Here is a 23,411-nt window from a genome sequence, read left to right as displayed (position 1 = left end):
CAAAATAATATTTTCTTTTTTCTTTCTGAACAAGGAGCCACTGTTGTGGCGCTAGTCCCTGCCGGTTAACAGAACAGTTTGGTGAGTTATTATTATGAGATTTAATTTGTGTTATCATGAGAGCTGGTTTCCATTACTAGTGTGTTGTAGGCATGGTTACTTGTATTAAGATTTAATGAATTGGATGGCCAATTGTTGTATGAACTTTTTGAGTTTATGCGAAGAGTGAAATATAATGAACTTTGCCTTTGTTAAGTAAGAATTGTCATAAATGTCATTGAAGTGATAAATGCTTGTAATCTTGAGTTTGTATTTCTTAAAATAAGATTAGTTTTAGATATAATTTTGCAATGTCCCATGATTTAAAAAACACTTAGATTAATAATTAAAATATAATAAAAGTTAACAGTGTATCATAGAAAACTTGTGGGGAAAAACTATAAAAGCTAATAATAATGCATTATAATGTATGAAGAATTAAAGAGTGTCAAAGTAAGTTATGTATTTTAATAACCACGGGGTATAAAATATATTTAAATGCATAATAATGAATTATAATGTACGAAGAATTGGAAAGTGTTAAAGTGAGTTATGTATTGTAATAACCACGGGGTATAAAATATATTTAAATTCATAATGAATGACTAATAGGAAGGTGTTAAAGTAAGTTATGTATTTTAATAACCATGGTGCACAAAACATATTAAAATAATAGGAGGTGTTAAAGTAAGTTATGTATTTTAATAACCATGGTGCACAAAACATAGAATTTTCTTATTTTTTTACATTTGAATATTATGGAAATATTGATAAAATGATAATGACCAAATAAACATTATTATGAATATAAATTTGTTAATTAAAGTAAGTAATTTGTTGCATCTAATTAATAATTTGTTGTCATGCAAAAGGACATGACTTTTGGCCTTTTTTATAGTTTTGGGTTAGTAAATATACTATCTAACTACAATAATAAAATAATTTTGATAAGTTTATTTTATAAATTAAAAATTAAAATAAACAAATTAAAATTAAAAAAACATTTAAACTTTATGAGTTGAAATCTAAATTGATCATGATCTCCAAGAAGAAATTCATTATCTTTTGGTGTTCTATACTCTTCCTGTCTGCAATATCATAATATTCGAATTAAAAAATATAATTTATAATTTAAACTGATAAGCTAATACATTGTGTAATAAGCATAAGAAATACATTGTTCTGTCATTTTTGTTGCAAAATACATTTATGTCAAGTCAAAGAAATAGAATTTTGTTATTTTTTTACATTTGAATATTATGGAAATATTGATAAAATGATAATGACCAAATAAACATTATTATGAATATAAATTTGTTAATTAAATTCGCGGTGGAGAGTGTTCAATATTTACATAGATCATTCTCGAAGGTCAAAGAAGAACTTAAGCATTTAAAAATTATAGTTATGGAGTCTTGAACCCATGATTGAAAGATTACATATCTAGTAACATGTTTGGACATAAATGATACCATTCAGGTTAATCTCAATGATTGAGGAATTATTCCATGGTCAAAAGAACAAAAGATATATTTATTTAAAAATATTTTTTATCATAAATTTAGTGTGAACTTTAAATTTGTCCAATTACTAATTAGCAAAGAAAATAAACCCTGCATCTAATTTCTAATTAGTAATTTGTTGTATCTAATTAATAATTTGTTGTCATGCAAAAGGACATGACTTTTGGCCTTTTTTATAGTTTTGGGTTAGTAAATATACTATCTAACTACAATAGTAAAATAATTTTGATAAGTTTATTTTATAAATTAAAAATTAAAATAAACAAATTAAAATTAAAAAAACATTTAAACTTTACGAGTTGAAATCTAAATTGATCATGATCTCCAAGAAAAAATTCATTATCTTTTGGTGTTCTATACTCTTCCTTTCTGCAATATCATAATATTCGAATTAAAAAATATAATTTATAATTTAAACTGATAAGCTAATACATTGTGTAATAAGCATAAGAAATACATTGTTCTGTCATTTTTGTTGCAAAATACATTTATGTCAAGTCAAAGGAATGGCATTTTATAAGCTGGATAAAGAAGTATTATGTCAGTACAATGTCAAATTTTGTGCTGTAACATTTTGTCATTCTGTGAGTACAATGTCATTCTGTCAGCAATCACAGTACTTCATTCCAAGTCTCCACGTTGCAAAAGTTTCAGTTGAAGGGGATCCCATGGAATTTGCAGAAATTTATGCTTCTTTATACGAGCTTAGCTGCTGAATTTTAACAACATCATTTCCAGACTTTCCTAGAATGGTTGCAACTGCGCGTTCAGATATTACAACTTCAATTGTAGTTTTTGTGATAAGCTCACCAGCTGCTATGACACTGCCAAAGGTGATATACAATGTCAGGGACATTATTACAGAAATCGTGATCAGCAAAACCCCCATGATAGCAGCAATCGACAAAGTTTTGCAAATCTTGTGTACCTTCCAAATGCGGCAGAAGTCCCTTGACGAAGAATTGGCTCCTCAAACTCAGAGAAATTGCCAATACTGTTTATATTGCGGTTTGACTGAATTTTGAAACAAAGCATATAGTTAGTACTAGAGGGGTTAGTGTTTGCAGACAAATTTATGCTTAATTATCTTAAATAGAAATTTAATTGCAGCAAAGAATCTGCTTTTATTCTAAGAAATCAAAATCAAAAAGTAGCAACAGAGGGAGAGTAGAGGAATTCTTGGCAAATGTTGGAAAATGTCGGAGGGAAATCAAGAACTTCGTACAAAATGGGTGCATTTGTTTGCTGTAGAGTGCCTGAAATTTCAACCAGTGTTTCAGATGTTCCTGGTCTAAGTTCAAGAAGATTAACTTTGGCATGAGAAATCTGACAATACAAAGAAAGCATGATCAGTAAATAAAGGGTCTTCATAGCAAGGTATCAACAATTGAGCTTGAATCACTAGCCATTTAACACATTGTTATTTCCTCTAGCATTGAAGCTAAATTAATCGTTAATCTCATATTGCTGCCATGTTATCTCATTGTGGCGAAATGTGGCAACAGTTTTAAATATACAGAACAGGTCCCGTCAAAAATTGATCCAGTAAAAATACCAGAGCAGAAATAATGTCGAATAGTTGATAACAGTTGTCAAAGGCAAAAAACCTTGTTTTAATTAACAGTGGATGAAAAAAAATAAAAATGTTTAAACAAAGCTGACCTTTGATGACCATGGGGCTAGTGAAGACTACATAGTCGAATAGCTTGATGATGAATGGCCAGAATCTTGAAATGGGATGCTAGAAGAGAAAGATGTACGAGGAGAGCGGTATTCAAACCTTGTTCTAGTACTTGATGGTGCCAGAGACGAAGAAACCATAGCTGCAGTACTGTACTTGTCATGGTTTAAATTTTCTTGCAGTCTTGAAGTTATTTGAACTAAAGGTTCTCGTGCAACCCTTATATCATGTACAATGTGCCAAAATCTTGTTTAACGTTAAAAAAAGTATTTGATTGACTAAAGCTGTATAACAGTAAGAGACATCCCTAACATGACTTGTCTAACTTCAAGGATATTAGCTTTGGCACGAGAAATCTGAATATACAAAGAAAACATGATCAATAAAGGATCTTCATAGCAAGGTATCAACAATCGAGCTTCAATCACTAGGCATTTAACACATTGTTATTTGCTCTAGCATTGAAGCCAAATTTATCGTTGATATGATACTACTGCCATGTTATTTCATTGGGGCAAAAGAATATTCAAAATAGAAAACTCATAAGGTATACAGGAACCAGTTTGTGGCAATAGTTTTAAATATACAGAACAGGTCTTGTCAAAAATTGATCCACTACAAAATTCTGAAAATGACAAAAACTGCCATTTGCTAAAATTCTGAAATTGAAACATGATACATTGAAGCATAGTAGAGCAGAAATATTGTTGAATAGTTGATAACAGTCATCAAAGACGAAAAAAACCTTGTTTTAATCAACAGTGGATGAAAATAAATAAAAATGTTTAAACAAAGCTGACCTTTAATGACCAAGGGATTATAACCTAAGTCGAACCAAAGTTTTGGGGTGGAAAGGTTTTGGGGTCTTATTGCAGGTTTCGCATTGTTCGAGGTGAATGGCAGGCTTTGGCTCAGTGTTTGACGTTACTGCGGTACAGATGGGAGTCCTTTTCAACGCAGACGGATGTACATTCCCACGGCTACATAGGTTATATTGTTAATATAATGAAAAATCACGTCGGTCAACCAATGCAGACAGATGTACATTCCCGCGGGTAAGCTGGAGTATGTATGTGCCGCATATTGCCTTTTTTTTTATTAATGGAATGTATTGTTATTAATGGAATGTGTTATGGTTTGGAGAAAGGAGCGTTGTTTGCCTGGTACTCCTCTGTTAAATTCAAGGGTTTGTCTGTCGTTTAGAACCGTAGAGTCTAAATGCCCTTTGAGGAATTTGTAGTCTGGAATTCTTAGTTTTCATTATAAGCACGCTATCGGTATAGACTTTGCTTTTCGCTTCAGGAAAAGGGTTAGGGAGTGTGAGGATTTTTACAGAAGCTGTCCTGTTTCTTCGAAGCCTGAGCGAAGTCTGGCCAGCTTTAGCTGAAGAAACCATTGGTACACTGTTGTAGGGTTTCTTTTTTCTTCTTTTCGGGTGAAACTGTGATTCTTGGTACAGATTGAGCGGCAATTTTTTGTAATTTGAACTGTTTTTGCACATGAAGATCTAGATAAATTGGGGTTCATGGGTATTTAGATTGAAGCTGGAGTATGTATGTGCCGCATATTGGCTTTTTAATGGAATGTATTGTGGTTTGGAGGAAGGAATAACTGGACTTTTCATGGTTGAAATTTTTGGGCAGTGTTGAAGTTATCTGAACTAAAGCTTCTTGTGCAACCCTTATATCACGTACAATGTGCCAAAAGCTTGTTTAAGATTAAAAAGAGTATTTGATTGACTAAAGCTATATAAGAGTAAAACACATGCGTAACATGGCTTGTTACAGCTTTGCAATGTTGATGAGATCTCTATTGATTTGCAAAAACAATTTATTAGAAAGTGAGTATTGTATATACCTGAACCAAGTGATCAGTTTCGAAAGCACACCGAGGAAGGTCTTCTCTTTGTAATATTGTAATATTGGCAGCTGTTGTGTGCCTGATATCAGAAGTCACTGCAGCACCCCTGCCAATTAGACAACAAAATTTCAAAATAAGATCAAGCTGCTGAAAGGTACTTTATCATATGCAATCCTATTACTGGTTACAGAACTGTATCTGCCATCAAACTTCAGATTCACGCTAACTAGCTAAACATGACAATGCAGAAGGAGAGATCAATATCACGTACAATGTGCCAAAAGCTTGTTTAAGATTAAAAAGAGTATTTGATTGACTAAAGCTGTATAAGAGTAAAACACATGCCTAACATGGCTTGTTGCAGCTTTGCAATGTTGACGAGATCTCTGTTGATTTGCAAAAACAATTTATTAGAAAGTGAGTATTGTATATACCTGAACCAAGTGATCAGTTTCGAAAGCACACCGAGGAAGGTCTTCTCTTTGTAATATTGTAATATTGGCAGATGTTGTGTGCCTGATATCAGAAGTCACTGCAGCACCCCTGCCAATTAGACAACAAAATTTCAAAATAAGATCAAGCTGCTGAAAGGTACTTTATCATATGCAATCCTATTACTGGTTACAGAACTGTATCTGCCATCAAACTTCAGATTCACGCTAACTAGCTAAACATGACAATGCAGAAGGAGAGATCAAAACCGTGAGGCTACAAAGTCATAAACTTCTAGAACAAGGCTTGCAGCGCCTGCTTTTCAATGAGATCTAATACAAACATTGGCTGAAAATATTGCACAGTGCTGAGGATGTAGGCAATTATGAGATTGCCATTGTCTTAGTATATAACGAAGGGGCAAAATGGTGCAAGAAAATGCAAAGAACCGACTAGAAATTTTAGGCATGTGAAGTGGACTTCAAATCATATAAAAAATGAAATGGGTTGAGGTAAACTTACTGCTTTGAAATCCAGCATTGAGTGCGAGCAAGAATACCAATGGAATGAGTGGAAGCTAGCAGAAATGTATATCGGCCATTGTGTCCTTCGTCCTTTGTAGATTGGAAGCCATGTGACCATTCTTCAGATTGTAAATTGCAAACCATGTCAGCACTCTTCAGATATATGGCATATTCAGATGGTCTCTGGGATAAATTCTTTCCTGGTAGTGTTAGGAGATTTTATGCAAAGCAGTTATCCTGTAGCATTCGTTTCGAAAATATAACTGTACGTTTGACTTTGAATCAGATGTATTTAGGAACATGCAAAAAATTTAAGCAAATTGTAGAGGTAACAGTAAACAGAAACTTATAATGAAAAATCATGTCGGTCAAGCAACGGCCAGCAATTGATCGATCCGATATAGTCGCAGGGAGGTAGTAATAATACCAAATGCATTATGGCATAATTCCATTTTCAAACAACATATATTCATTTTAAAGTCCATATAGTTTGGTGCTATTTATAAAGTCTAGCTTGAAGCATGTTGCAGAATGCGTTCGATCTCAAATACAAGACAGAAACACAAACAGTACAAACAGACATGTATAAAGACTTTCTAGCTCTCTTTCCTGAATCGTTACCTACACTATGCAAGAAACAAAAACTAACATAGCATTGAGCCATAACATAGGAAGAAACAGAAATGAGTAGCCGATTCAATATACAATTTGTCATTTAACTGAGTGGATAATAAGTGCATGTTTAATCAATCTATGGAATCTTTGGTGTTTGCATTCAGCAGCTGTAGATACAAAATTATTGCTCATTTGATGTTGCATTTGCTGTATTCAATGATATAATTTAAACCAAACATGGTACTTTTTAACGTGGAGCAAAAATATAAATAAAAAAGGTGGCAAGACAATTTCTGGTTGTCAAGCTTGAAGCATGATGCAGAATGCGTTCCATTTGAGATACAGAACAGAAACAGAAACAGTACAAACACAGATGGATAAAGACTTTGTAGCCTTTTTTCGTCAACTGTTGCGTTACATGTTCTTTGTAAATGAGTCAAAATTGCAAGTCAAATACTTGTATTACAGTAAGAGCATAATATGAAGAAACATATTCATATTACTTTTGCATTTGTTGTGGACGTGAAGGCCACCATGTTCCTGCATTTTGTAATTTGTATAACAAATAGTTAGTTAGAATAAAATGATAACATTGTAAATTGAAGAGAGGACATATTTGAGAGAAAACATGTTAAGGAGTTATGTGAACTAAAGCTTCTTGTGCAATCCTTATATCATGTACAATGTGTCAAAAACTTGTTTAACATTAAAAAGAGTATTTGATTGACTAAAGTTGTATAAGAGTAAAACACATCTCTAACATGGCTTGTTCCAGTTTTCGAATCTTGACGAGATCTCTTTTAATTTTCAAAAATAATTTATTAGAAACTGAGTATTGTATATGCCTGAACCAACTGATCAGTTTCGAAAGCAGACCAAGCAAGGTCTTATCTTGGTAATATTCTAATATTGGCAGCTGTTGTGTGCATCATTTCAGAAGTCACTGCAGCATCACTGTCAATTAGACAACAAAATTAAAAAATAAGATCAAGTTGTTCAAAGGTACTTTATCGCATGCAATCCTATTACTGGTTACAGAACTGTATGTGTCATCAAACTTCACATTCACGCTAACTAGCTAAACATGACAATGCAGAAGGAGAGATCAAAACCATGAGGCTACAAAGTCATAAAATTCTGAAATAAGGCTTGCAGTGCCTGCTTTTCAACAAGATCTAATACAAACATTGGCTCAAAATATTCCACAGTGCTGAGGATGAAGGCAATTATGAGATTGCCATTGTCTTAGTATACAACAAAGGGGCAAAATGGTGCAAGAAAATGCAAACACCCGACTAGAAATTCTAGGCATGGGTTTCATAAAAACCTTTAAGTACCCTTGCCGAAGAACTCCAAAGGTAGTTTCTTGATACACGACACTCTGTGTGAAGTGGACTTCAAATGATATAAAAAATGAAATGGGTTGAGATAAACTTACTCTTTCTGTGAAGTGGACTTCAAATCATATAAAAAATGAAATGGGTTGAGATAAACTTACTGGCTTGAAATTCAGAATTGAGTTCGAGCAAGAATACCAATGGAATGAGTGGAAGCTACCGGAAATGTATATCAACCATTGTTTCCTTCGTGCTTTGTAGATTGGAAACTATGTGACCATTCTTCAGATTGTAAATTGCAAATCATGTCAGCAGTCTCCAGATATATGGCATATTCAGATGGTCTGTGGGATAAATTCTTTCCTGGTAGTGTTACCAGATTCTATGCAAAGCAGTTACCCTGTAGCATTCATTTCAAAAATATAACTCTACGTTTGACTTTGAATTAGATGTGTTTAGGAACATGGAAAAAATTTAAGCAAATTGTAGAGGTAACAGTAAACAGAACAATAAACAGAAACATAGGTAAAATAAAACAAAACCTTTCAAGCCCAAAACTTTCGTTCGACTTAGGTTATAATGCTATTATAATGAAAAATCATGTCGGTCAACCAATGGTCAGCAATTGATCGATTGCATATAGTCCCAGAGAAGGACTAATAATACCAAATGCATTATTCCATAATTCCATTTTCAAACAACATATATTCATTTTAAAGTTCATATAGTTTGGTGCCATTTATAAAGTCTAGCTTCAAGCATGTTGCAGAATGCGTTCGATCTCAAATACAGGATAGAAACAGAAACAATACAAATAAACATGTATAAAGACTTTCTAGCCCTCTTTCCTGAATCGTTAGCTACACTATGCAAGAAACATAAACTAACATAGCATTGAGCCATAACATAGGAAGAAACAGAAATGAGTAGCCGATTCAATATACAATTTGTCATTTAACTTGAGTAGATAATAAGTGCCATGTTTAATCAATCTATGGAATTTTTGGTGTTTGCATTCAGCAGTTGTAGATACAAAATTATTGTTGATTTGATGTTGCATTTGTTGTATTCAATGATATAATTTAAACCAAACATGGTAGTTTTTAAGATCTGGCAAAAATATAAATACAAAAGGTGGCAAGACAATCTCTGGTTGTCAAGCTTGAAGCATGATGCAGAATCCGTTCCTTTCGAGATAGAGAACAGAAACAGAAATAGTACAAACACAGACGCATAAAGACTTTCTAGCCTTTTTTCATCAACCGTTGCATTACATATTTTTTGTAAATGAGTCAAAATTGCAAGTCAAATACTTGTATTATAGTAAGAGCATAATATGAAGAAACATATTCATATTACTTTTGCATTTGTTGTGGATGTGAAGGCTGCCATGTTCCTGGATTTTGTAATTTGTATAACAAATGGTTAGTTAGAACAAAATGATAACATTTTAAATTGAAGAGAGGACATATTTGAGAGAAAACATGTTAAGGCATATGTTGATGTACCTTCCATTTGTTAGTTGACATGTAATAGCTCACTATCTTCATTGAGTGTGAACTTGCTCTGAATTTTGAAGTCACGTAACATGTAAACAGTGGTAGCTTTTTTTTGCAAATATGTTTCATATGACATTGATTTTAAATCAGGAAGTAAGTCATGTAATAAGGGCTCCCTGATAATGCACTGGACAAAGTTATTTGTAATGGATTCTATTACGGCATTTATACAATGCTTGTAGAGGAAAGGGCAATTATCATTGCATTGTGAACAGAAAATTGTTGCATTGGCTATTGCTATGGATGAATTCACTGGGGAGTTACAAATTGCACAAACAGGTTCGAAAGGAGTTGAATATGGATTTGTTGCGATCAGAATACCTTCGACCTATTTAAAAAAGATTCAAGCGTTAATTTACATCATTACATGGCAAATGCAAAGGCAGCAAAAACATTATTATTGCTATACTTACAGCATAGATAGATGTAGTTAGTTTTCTGAGATTGTTGAGTGCATCTGTGTTAAGTTCAGTCATGAACGTTGACTTCGATGCTCTGAATATTGTTTCTTTTGTGTTTACCTTTTTTGTTAAATTTTTGAAAAGGATGAGCGGAAAGTGTCCTTTTTGCAATTGTTTTTCCATTGAAAGGAAAAACTATTCATATGTGTCAAAGAGTTGCAACTGCAAAACAGAAATTGTTATGTATTGAAAAATACAAAAAGTAATATGCAAATACATTGTTCGTATGCATTGAAAAATTGCAATTGCAGTAGACAAATTACAAAAACTATAGATAAATTACAACAACTATATATTGAAGTGATGCATGTTATCTACTGAAAATTAGCAATAAGTAACATCTGAATACATACAGTTGCATTGTCGTTTTCAGAATCTCCATCTTTGATATGGAGTATGTAATGCAATCTAACTCGTTTGGCAAGTGTAACGGCGGCAGTGATTGTGCCAATTGGGTACATTTCTTTTTTGTTTGCAAATTGCCTAATGGTTGTATTGGGAATGAAGTAATATTCTTTGCAAACTTCAGGTACAGTTTCTATGATACTTGATTCATTAAGCAAAATTATTTTGTCACAGTCACCGCGATCATAAACAGTTTTAAGCAATATCCTGAAATTTGTAATTGAGATGCTGTTGCCTTGCAAACATTTATGTTCATGTCGCTCCACCAAATGTGCAGGTACACTCAACCTTATAGTCATCATTCCTTGAGCATCTGTCAAATCAGCTCGCAATACTTGATGTGATTTGTTTTCTTTATCAAGGAATACAGTATAGACAACCATTATGTCTCCAACAAATAGCTACCCAATTTCACGACTATTGAGATCTTCAATTGATACTTTAATTGGCAGTATCTGTTTTTGCCTATTAAAATTGCTTAGTTAGAAATTGCTATAAACATTTGTAGAATAGTATGTTTCTCCTAAAGACTGAATGAGTAGAAATAGATTAGAGTGTTGTGTTTCATATGCATACCTTTTTGATGTATCATTTTGTACATTTGTTGAATGAAGTTTGGCTGCGATTGTTTCAGTTGGACTGACACAGGCAAACGCATGGTTCAATATGATGTGGATATTATCACATGTATTTTGTGATAAGCAATCAATAAAGAAATTGTGATATGTAACCTATACATGTCTTCTTGTTGCATTGTTTGGGGGGACTTACTACTAGTGCTTTCTTCACTCGTCTAAGATTTTCTAATTTATATACATTTAAATATAGATATGTAAAAAGAGAAGATATATATAGTAAACATTAATCTGATATATATACATTTAAATATAGATATGTGAAAAGAGAAGATATATATAGTAAACATTAATATTTTAAATAGAAAACAGCATATTTGTATAGTTGTCATACATACCTTTTCAAAGCAAGTGGTTGGTTTGCCTTTTCTAATTGAGTTATGCGCTCTACTTCTTCAGTTGTTTGTTTTCCTTTTTCAGGATTTATGCTATGTTATAGAATAGCAACATATATTTAGTTCAATTTGAAAGAGCATATAGAAGTAAACAGTTAACAAGGAACATTAAAACAATAGAACCATACATATGCAAAGATAGAATGCATATATAGTAAACATTAATATTCTAAAAACAAATTGGCATATTTGTATAGTTGTATAGTTGTCATAGACATACCTTAGTGAACATTATTATTCTAAATACAAATTAGCATATTTGTATAGTTGTCATAGACATACCTTTGCAAAACAAGTGGTTGGCTTGCCCTTTCTAATTGGGTTATGCATTCTATTTCTTCAATTGTTTCTTTTTGTCTTTGAAGATTTAGGCTATGTTATAGAATAGTAACATATATTTAGTGCAAATTAGAAGTAAAAAGTGAAAAAGAACATTAAAACCATAGAACGATACATATGTAAAAATAAAAATAGAATGCATATATAGTAAACATTAATATTCTAAATACAAATTAGCATATTTGTGTACTTCTCATAGACATACCTTTGCAAAACAAGTGGTTGGCTTGCGCTTTCTAATTGGCTTATGCATTCTATTTCTTCAATTGTTTCATTTCCTTTCTCAAGATTTATGTTATGTTATAGAATAGTAAGACATATTTAGTGCAGGTCAAAAGAACATATAAAAGTAAAAGTTGAACAAGAACAGAAGATCCATAGGAAAGGAAAGGCAAAAAGAATATACTCTGTTTGTTTATGTTGCATGTTGTTGTTCTTTTTTCTTGCTCGTTCTGTTCAATTGAAAAGGGTTTTACTAGCAGGATCTACATCCATAAATAGATGAGCTCATATCTGCAAATTTATGATAGGATACTTGTGTTGGTTAATTGAAAAGGCTGTCTTTGGCATAACTTGCATTGATCAATACAGAACGCCATATATGTAAATGTACAATAGAATGCATAGTATGTATGCTGTTATCATTTCGTTTAGTACAAAAAGGATATTGTAGTATGCTTCAGTAAAATAGAAATGGTAAAAGCAATGAGGTATTGCAAAAATGTCAAAATTTGGAATTTTGTAAACTGTTTCATGTGTATATCATAGCTGAAGGACAAGAGATATTGTATCATGGTCAGACAAATATGTATCCAATACGAAAATTCTATATTTTATATTAGCTAGATTTGCCCAAACATGGTCAATCAATGATTTGTGCATGCTATTAGTTTTGTCAAATAGGAAATGAAGAATGTAGTTTTGCATGTAGGTTTCTAGCTGCTTTGTTTTTTGATTGCAATGTACCATATCAATATTGAAGTCCCCTAATATAACTATGATATTGTTTAGATCTAACTGGTATAAAGCTTTTGCAATGACATTGAGGATATTGTTTAGGTTTGCATGTGGCGATGCATAGATATTGAGTATTGCAATTTGTAACGTGTGAACTTTTATTTTTGCGAGCAATGCTTCTAAAAAGCAGTCTTCAAAATGGGTATGTTCAAGGATAATGATATTTTTCTTTATCAATATCATTACTCCATGCTTAATGCAACTTGAGATGCAATTGAAATTTTTGAAGTATTCATTTTCCATACACAACAACATATGTGTTTCTTGTAAGCACAAGATATCAGATTGCATTATGTCATAATCATTGCATACATCAGTAAGATGCACATGAAGGTTGCGAGTGTTCAATGAAAGAATAAAGATGGATCGCAATGATTGTATTGATGAAGAGTCATATTCTAATTGCCATTTTGCAGTGGTTTGCAAACGTTGCATTTCACAATTTACTTTTTGCTTGACCTTGAAATTATTATGTTTAAGAGGATTAAGCAAGTACAATGATTCTATGTTTCTGACACGTGATAGTGTTGTGTATACTAGGCCATGCACTTGTACTCCAGTAGGGTCAAATGCAAGCCTATCCAAGGTTAAGCCTTGTGATCTATGTATTGTGCGTGCACATGCAAGTTGAATTGGAAATTGTTTTCGTATTTTCAATGGGGCCATCTTTGATGTCATAGGCATTGCTTTTGATATTCGCAATATTGGTGTCCAATCATGTGCTATCTCTAAAGTATACAAATGAGCTAGTTTTCTAGATTGTCGATGACCAATATTAGGGTCATGGAACTTAATCCATAGAACATCAACCTTATCTGTATGGGTATATGCTTTAACTATTCCATCTGCACCATTCACTAGCCCATCTAGTGCATCATAATTGCAAGCATACATTTCAACTAACATGTTCAACTTTATCAAAAGGTGCGGAGGCAAAATAGTCGTATGTTGATGGGTTGGGAAATTGTCATTATTCTCCTCATTTTCATCAATTGCATTAATTAAAATTTCTTTGCCAGGCATTAGCATCAACATTTTCTTGTTATGCATTGCAACATCTTTGTTTTTGTAAAATAAGTAGGGAAATGTTGGATCATTTGGTACTGGGCGCATGCAACTTGTATTCATGTATGTTATATCGTCAGATGTTTGACAATTTGTTCGCATTCTATTTAACACTGATATGAATCTCTTATTTGTTTGTCGCATCGTCATATGCAATTGGAAGCACTTGACATTATCCTTCCAGAAATCATGTGTTATTGTTTGATTGTTAATTGTTGGTTGTTCAAAAATAAGAGAGTCTTGAATAGGTTGTGCTTGATAGAAATCACCACAAAATATGATGTCAATGTTCCCAAAGTATTTCGTTTGGACATGTTTTGTGTTTCTGAGTCTATTGTCAATAGAATATAAGAACCGACTTCCAATCATTGAGATCTCATCTATGAAAGCTACTTGCAATTCTTGATATAGCTTTGATAAGTTGTCCAATACTTCTTTGCTCAGTGAGAACAATTGAGACTTGTTAAAAGGCATTAGCAATGCAGAATGGATTGTTGTTCCACCTGCATTATATGCAGATTTTCCTGTGTATGCTAATATTAGACCTTTTGGTTTCATAGGATCAGTTGTGTTTTGTGAATCATAAATTCGTATAAGCACTTGGAAAATCGCTTTTGCTGTGAGCGTTTTACCTACACCTGCTCCACCTGTAATAAAAAGGTAAATTGGTTCCTTGGGGTTTTTTTTTTTTAATTGCAATGTCTTTTACAATTGCTTGTTGCTCTTCATTCAAGATTCTTCTAAGTTTGTAATATTCATTGTTCTCCATTAAAAATGGATGGTCAGTAATTTGAAATCCAAGATTGATTTTTTTCTTCATTTCAAATTGTTTTGGAAATTGCAAGTCCGATTGCAAATCATATTCCTCATAATGGGAATTGTTCTCCTGGTTTTGCATATTCATTTGGTTAGTGTTCAAAGAACTAATTTGCTCATTTGTTGCAGTCTCTAAATCACCCCATGTTGGATTGATGTTATGTGTAAATTTGGCGTCATTGACTTGAATTGTTTTTTCATGTAATGTATATGCAGAGTGCCATGTAGGCAATTCTTGTTTCAATGTATCTTCACAATTTTCAAATGGCATATATAACAATAATTTCTCTCGAAAAAAGTTTTCAATATCATTGTGTTTGTTATATTTGACAAACCGTATAACATTTGGTTTTTTCCTTTTAGATATGGGTTTGCCATCTTTCTTGTAATTTGATACAAATTCTGCAAGGCAGATTTTGGTAATGGAACTTGGTCGTCCAATGTAGTAGTCAACAATGGAATGGCACATAACATCTTCTGAATCATCAAGTTCTTGTTTCAAAAGAATAGGCGGTTTAAGCATAAATGTGCGTTCATCAACTGGAGACGTGTTTACAAATATACATTCTCTTGAACTACAACTCAATGGCAATGAAAGTGTTATACACACTGCTTGTTGAGCTGACATTTGCTGTAGATTGAGTAATGTATTTCCAAGTTTATGAATCATTTGCATAGCATCAATTTCATCTTTCTGATGCTCTTTGCGTATTCTTCTAAATGCGTTTGTCATAGACTTGTCAATTTTGGTCATATATGAACTACAATATGACGCTGCAGCATATGCATTTAGCACAAATTGTGCATCTATATTTGCATTCCATAAAGCAGGCATAGCCTTTGCAAAACTGTTATTCCAAATGTGAGAAGGTTTTCGTTTCAGGAAAATTGTTGGTTGCTTTATTGTATGTTGTAATAGTTCTATGTACTCATATTCTAGTACCCCTATTTCTAGGAGGAAATTGTCATGTGTTATTGAATCATTGTAGTTTGTTTGCTCCAAGAATGCAAAAAACGATATTGATTTCTCTACGATTCTTTTATTTTCTGCATTGGTTGGTTCAATGATCATTGTTGATTTCATTGGTGGCATGGGGAAGTTGTATCTGTAATTTGAATTTTTACGCTTCTTACAACTTTTTGTATGGTGATGTTTATGCAATTTAGCAACATCTGGCTCCAAATGATCTATATTACAACTGATGTAATTGTCAAGAAACCTCTCAATTTCTGAATTGCTTTCTTTTCCATATATTGGAGCATTCTCTATCCATAACAGTCCATGTTCATGTTCAGTTCCTCTATTTTGGAATTCTGTTATGAAATAGTAATCAGATATTTTTCCAAAGAATGTAGTATCTTGACATATCAATTGCTTAATAGCATTAATTCTATGTCTATAGTATTGGCTACATGTGACTGGATATTTTCTTATAAGGTAGTCAATGTCATCATCTTCTAATATATCAATAGCACTTTTATTTGCTTTATTTCTAAACAATGTGACGAGTGTATCTACTAATGGTTTCCGTCGATGTTCTGCACTTGTGAATGTCACAAAGAAAGTTGGAGGCCCCAGTTGTCGTATCATTGCAAATATGTTTTTCCTAATTTGTTCCAAATGATCAAAAGATATGCGAATGTTTTTGAAATCTATGTATCCAATGTCAGACTTCAATAACTTTTCTAAATTTGCTTGATACTTGACATCTTTTGCTAATATTTTCCTGCCTTTTAGTTGTCCTTTTCTTATTCGTACGCATATGCAAGAAAGCACTTTATCAATTATTATTTGCATTGTCTTGAAAAACAAATTTGTTGTATGATATTGGAAGTCACCACTTGCTTGTAACAATTCCCATTGTACAATTTTTTGGTAACTAAACCTATTTGTGATGTCATGATCACGTGAATTGCCATAAAATAATGTTGGAAAGTTCATTTCTTCTGCATATTTGTCCTTGAAAATGCCTAATGGTCGTTGTCCTTCAGCAGGTGCCAATTCAATAATATTGTCTTGCAAATCGTAGATGCGTTGTGATTCTATTAATCCATGCACCAATGTTTCAGTAGCTGTTTCATTATTTGCATCACTATCTGTATCACTTTCATTGTCACTGTTTGAATTTTGTACAATGTATTCATTATTCTCTTGTAAAACATGGGCCCAATTCTCATTTATAAAAATGTTGCTAGCTTTATAAAGACTTCTAGAACATAGTTCGTTCAATGCTTTCATGACAATAATTGGACGTACTTTACCTGTTTGGTATGCATTTTTGTATTGCAATCGTCTTTTCAATGCAACTGCAATTGTCATTGTATCATTTAGATATTGTGGCAATGCTTTTTGCACAATGTCCATATGAACTGGTACATTGATAATTGATCCTGTTAAGCCAATTTGTGATCGTCTATGTCCCCATTGTCTGATTTGTGCAAATGCAATTCTCAATGACACAAGTCTTTCTTCTAGGTTTGAAAGTATATTTACAGTTGGCAATGAAATGTTACGTCTTATTTGTTCAGGTGTTGCAAATTGTGGTAGCTTTCCATTCTCGAGCGCTTTTTTGCAAGAAACACATATGTTTTCATTGCTAAAGGTCCTATTGTTCAACGTCAAATTCATATGCTTTTCTTGCAAATCTATAGTGAACAATCTAATATTTTTTGCAAAATGCAATTTGTTGCAAACTGCACATGTATTCCTAGGTGTGTCTTCGACTTTCTCCATATAAATTTGTATTGCATTTTTCTTCCTTCTAATTCTTGAATTCTTATTAGAAAATGGTTTTTTGCATTTATCATTGCATTTGCGTTTTGTACGTATGAATTGCTTTAGCTTGTGGTAATTCAGCCTACATTCCTTAGTTGGTTGCATTTGATCTAAATGACATGCTATCTCAAATGCAATATTATTGCTAAAATGTACTTGAGATATACATTGCTCTTTTTCTAGTATATGCTTATGACGCAATTGATTACAAACGTCATTTGCTTCCATGTGCAGTTGTTGAGAATTATGAACATATTGTTGTATCATTGCGTGGTAGTGAATATGTGATGTATTTGTCATGAATGACAAGATGTTAACAATATCATTGCATCCTGAATAAGCGGAACTGTAATTGACAAAGCTATTAGCAACAGAGGACCATACTTGGATATTCACTTTGAATATCACAGATATCCATTGTAGACAGAATGGTTCACCTTCCACCTGTCCTTTTTCATATGGCATTGCCATATTTATCAGATATTGTTGCCAGTTGCTATTCATTGTATAGTGTATTGCATCAACTACTAGGTATTGCTCTAAACAATGCAATGCCTCTTGATTCTTATGCATAAGTGCATTGCAAAAAGATTGCACAATGTAAAGTCGCAAACACTCTGCATTGAATTCTGTTGCTACTAAATAGCAAATTGCATTAAAGAGACTGTCACCACAATTAGATGTCACTTGCTTTGCAATTGTTAGTCCATTTAAAAGCATATTATTTGCAATATGCATCCAATGGCTTTCAATATCTTTGCAAATAGGTGGCAGGTAGATATTAGACTGGTTGCAAATGCAAATTGGAAACTTTTGGTAAACCAATGGTTCATAATGACCACTAACAAGATTTGCATCATGAAAGAGAATGAAATATGGAATTGCATTTTCATGTTCATTAAAGAGAAAATATCTCGTTTTTCTTGTCAATGACCAAACTGCAATTGATATATCTAGCCATTTAGCTAACCAAAGTATGCAAAAGGTATCACCCCATAAACCTCGGTCAGACTCCTTTATATTTGTAGATGCAGAACAACGCATTTTATGAAGATATGTATCAATATCATTAACACCATGTAACTCGTATAGCAAGTCAGGTGCCAATTCATACTCATATGACTGTATTGCTTCAACGTCATTGTTCTTTAAGCAAAAAAGAAAGTGGTCTATTAACCCATTTCGCAGTTTATTTGAAGTATAACGAAAATGCAGAAGCATTTCAAATGAGTCAAATAGACAATCTCCTACAGTATATGAAAATGCATTTAGTCTAAAAAGACCATTTCTTTTTAATACAATATCAATGTTCTCAGGAAAAATGCATTGCAATCTGAATTTGTAATTGTCAACATCTATTATTTCTTCCATCATTTGCAATTGCTTACCAGAGTTACCTTTTGCAATTGTCTTGTACAGCTTTGCAAAAAATATTGATGAAGTTAGCAAAAACTGAAGATGATTGTTTTGAACAAAATGTATGTATATTAAAAAAATAGGCTATTGCATTATGTTTCTAAACAAATATCAAATTTCTAGCAAGAAGCCATATTTATAAATAACAAAGAAATTGGAAATGGAAACAATGCAAAGACATAATGAAAAAAGGGAGCATAATTTTAAGAATATTTGTGCAAGTTAACAAAAGGAAGCAATGGAAAGACAAAACGAAGAAATGCAGCATAACTTTAAGAATATTTCTGAAAGTTAACATCATTGTCAATTGCATTTGTGAACTAAAATAAATGTGAGGCTATTTATGAGTTTTACATAAGTGGTGCACCAATTCAATTGTCAAAATATAAAAAGTATTGTCTCCAATTTGTGCTAGGTTGCAACTCCAATATATTTCAACGTAAAAAGTTTGCTGCTATTCGGTATCAGAGTATGGTTATACTATATGGATCTAAACAGAATTCAAGGATCAAGGAACCCAAACAAGGCATTGAGAAGCAGATACGAGTACTGCATAAGCGTACTTCCATAAGGCTTGTCAAGAAGATCCATCATTATGTGATGCTGGGGGTATGATTCATATAAATGATGAACATGTAATATGTTCAAAGGACAGCTTTGGCAAACACAGCAACAATCTGCCTGAGCAAATTGTCCCAAGACTGTTGCCAATTCTGGCACCTGAAAAAAGATGCCCAAAAATTAAAGATCTTTGATGATTCACAAATTGTGGTGAATTGGATGAATGGAACAAATTCATTGGATAATTATAAATTTCAGCCTATATTTGAGGAGATTCAACTTGCTTGAACAAAGTATTTAACACATTATCTTTCAACATGTCTACAAAGAATGGAACATGGAAACTCATGGACTGTCAAAAGCTAGATTACACTTGGTAGCACGAGCTTGGATCATTCAAAAGAAAGTGGAAGGAAAGCTCATGGAATGTCTTGACACACTTTTCATATAATCATGGGACTGTTTAAATGTGAATATCTATATGTATATTCTTTTATGGCACTGTTTATGTACATATCTAGGAGCTAATTTTTTATGAGACAAAACTGGTTTCAAACCTGCGATATATGTCAGAATGACCATGATAGGGCTGTCATATTGACATTTTTGAAAACTGTTTATGAAGCAAGATATCTTCTCAGCCATACTTTTATCACTTCCTATGCTTAAGGATATCTCTATATGTATATTTTTTTATCGGACTGTTTATGGACATAGCTAGGAGCTAATTTCTTATGAGACAAAACTGGCTTCAAAGCTATGATATATGTTAGAATGACTATGATAGGGGTATCATATTGACATTTTTGAAAACTGTTTATGAAGCAAGATATGTTCTCAGCGATACTTTTATCACTTCCTATGCTTAAGGATATCTGTGAAATGCAGAAACATATATAGTAAATGTAATTTTGTTTTCATAATAAAATTATTTTTTCTCTCTGGGGAGAATAACGTATCTGAACATCATATCAGAATCAATCTGGTTATAACTAGCTAACACGAGATTTTAATCTAAGTTTTCAATAGACAAAATGTCTTGATACATCATTATACAGAGCTAGTTGGATGCATTACCCAACTTCTACTTGTTGGGATCATCTCAAATAATATTATTTTTATGATTATAATAATTAATAATATTAATATTAATATTAATGTAAACACAGAATAATCACTTTTTTATAATATTAATAATAAAAAATATAATATTGCTATCAACAAGACTTCCAGTGTAAATTGACATATAACTTTAACATGGTCACCTGTTTGTCTAACATTGTACCTTAAAGTTAAGATATACTTTGCCAACATAAGATAGTACAAATCATTAGAATAGACACACCCGTAACATACAAATGTATGAGTTAAAAATCTAAACAACGACGATTCCAGATTTGAATTCCAATATAATTGAATGAGAGAAAAAATATATATGAGCCAATACGGCTTAAATATCTATATTTTTTAAAACAATCACGGAGTAACTCAGCTATAAACCTAGATTAACTGGACCATAAACCTACACAATGCAAAAATTAAAAGCCTAACAAATTGACAAAAAGCAATTAATAGAAAAATTGACAAAAAGCAATTAGTAGAATAACGTCGTACCTGCAACGAAGCCGAGGGTTCGAATTCCTTCTCGTCTAGACCATATTCATGCACAACCCAGCCTGTCCGAGTACCATGAGAAACAAAAGCATCTTCCAGTGGCCTTCCAGTAACCAGCTCCCGTCGCTAGGTTTGTTCTTCACCCGTTTGGATACTTCCTGTCCCTTGGGCTGAAAAAACAACATTCCAGATCTCTTCCAAGAAAAAAGGACTTCTCTGCATATCAGAAGAAATACCAGAGATAATTAGAACACTGAAGAACCATGGTGGTCGAAACCGACATTTACGGAAATTTCCATAAAACTCATGCAGGTAAGAGAAACCCTCAGTATCACGGAAAAGCTTATAATTTTCGCAAAGGAAACATTTCATCCAATATACAAACAACAGCAAACGAAGAACATCTAGTACCAGTATAGCAAACCTTCAATTCAACAGTTCTTAACAAAGCAAATGAACTTATACAAGCGAAAAACCTTGAATCCACGCCTAAGATAGGAAACCGTGCAGTTACAAAACAGAGTATAATCTTAAATATTTTAACATCTCGGGCAAGCAGAACAACAAAACTTAGCCACAGCAGGAGCAGTCCGCTCAAGCCTGACAACTGGTGAAACTAGACCTAACCCTTTTCCTGAAGGGAAAAGCAAAGTCTATACCGATAGCGTGCTTATAATGAAAACTAAGAATTCCAGACTACAAATTCCTCAAAGGGCATTTAGACTCTACGGTTCTAAACGACAGACAAACCCTTGAATTTAACAGAGGAGTACCAGGCAAACAACGCTCCTTTCTCCAAACCATAACACATTCCATTAATAACAATACATTCCATTAATAAAAAAAAGGCAATATGCGGCACATACATACTCCAGCTTACCCGCGGCAATGTACATCTGTCTGCGTTCAAAAGGACTCAAACAGTTCAAAAACCCCAATTTATTTAGATCTTCATGTGCAAAAACAGTTCAAGCTACAAAAGACTGCCGCTCAATCTGTACCAAGAATCACAGCTTCACCCAGGTCGTCTCGGCCCAAATGATAAGGAAGTCACATGGTGGCCGAAACCGACATTTACGGAAATTTCGATAAAACCCATGCAGGCAAGAGAAACCCTCAGTATCATGGAAAAGCTTATAATTTTCGCAAAGGAAACATTTCATCCAATATATAAACAACAGCAAATGAAGAACATTTAGTACCAGTATAACAAACCTTCAATTCAGCAGTTCTTAACAAATCAAATGAACTTAACAGTAACTAAATGAACTTAACAGAGTTCTTAACAAAGCAACCTTCCATTCTAGGAGTAATGTCAGAGTCAAATATTCATACATCCATAACAGAATTACAAACTTAAAAAAACATTATGCACCAAAGTAAGCACAGAGATAAATTATACAAGCGAAAAACCTTGAATGCACGCCTAAGATAGGAAACCCTGCAGTTACAAAACAGAGTCTAGTCTTAAATATTTTAACATTTTGGGCAAGCAGAACAGCAAAACTTAGCGACAGGAGAAGCAGTCCGCTCAAGCCTGACAACTGGTGAAACCAGACCTTACCCTTTTGCTGAAGGGAAAAGCAAAGTCTATACCGATAGCGTGCTTATAATGAAAACTAACAATTCCAGACTACAAATTCCTCAAAGGGCATTTAGACTCTGCGGTTCTAAACGACAGACAAACCCTTGAATTTAACAGAGGAGTACCAGGCAAACAGCGCTCCTTTCTCTAGACTCTACGGTTCTAAACGACAGACAAACCCTTGAATTTAACAGACGAGTACCAGGCAAATCCTCAAAGGGCATTTAGACTCTGCGGTTCTAAACGACAGACAAACCCTTGAATTTAACAGAGGAGTACCACGCAAACAACGCTCCTTTCTCTAGACTTACGGTTCTAAACGACAGACAAAACCTTGAATTTAACACAGGAGTACCAGGCAAACAACGCTCCTTTCTCCAAACCATAACACATTCCATTAATAACAAACCCTTGAATTTAACACAGGAGTACCAGGCAAACAACGCTCCTTTCTCCAAACCATAACACATTCCATTAATAACAATACATTCCATTAAGCGGCACATACATACTCCAGCTTACCCGCGCGAATGTACATCTGTCTCCGTTCAAAAGGACTCGCGTCTGTACCGCAAAGCATGCCATTCACCTCGAACCATGCGAAGCCCGCAATAAGACCCCAAAACCTTTCCACCCCCAAAACTTTGGTTCGACTTAGGTTATATTGTTAATATATTGAAAAATCACGTCGGTCAACCAACGGTCAGCGATCGATCGATCGCATATAGTCCCCGGCAGGGACTAACAAAATAAACA

This window comes from Pinus tabuliformis, chromosome 2_1 (genome assembly GCF_031772625.1).
Source record: "Pinus tabuliformis cultivar Carrire ecotype Pingquan chromosome 2_1, CPIR1, whole genome shotgun sequence".
Classification (NCBI taxonomy): Eukaryota; Viridiplantae; Streptophyta; class Pinopsida; order Pinales; family Pinaceae; genus Pinus; species Pinus tabuliformis.
This window is presented reverse-complemented; position numbering follows the sequence as displayed.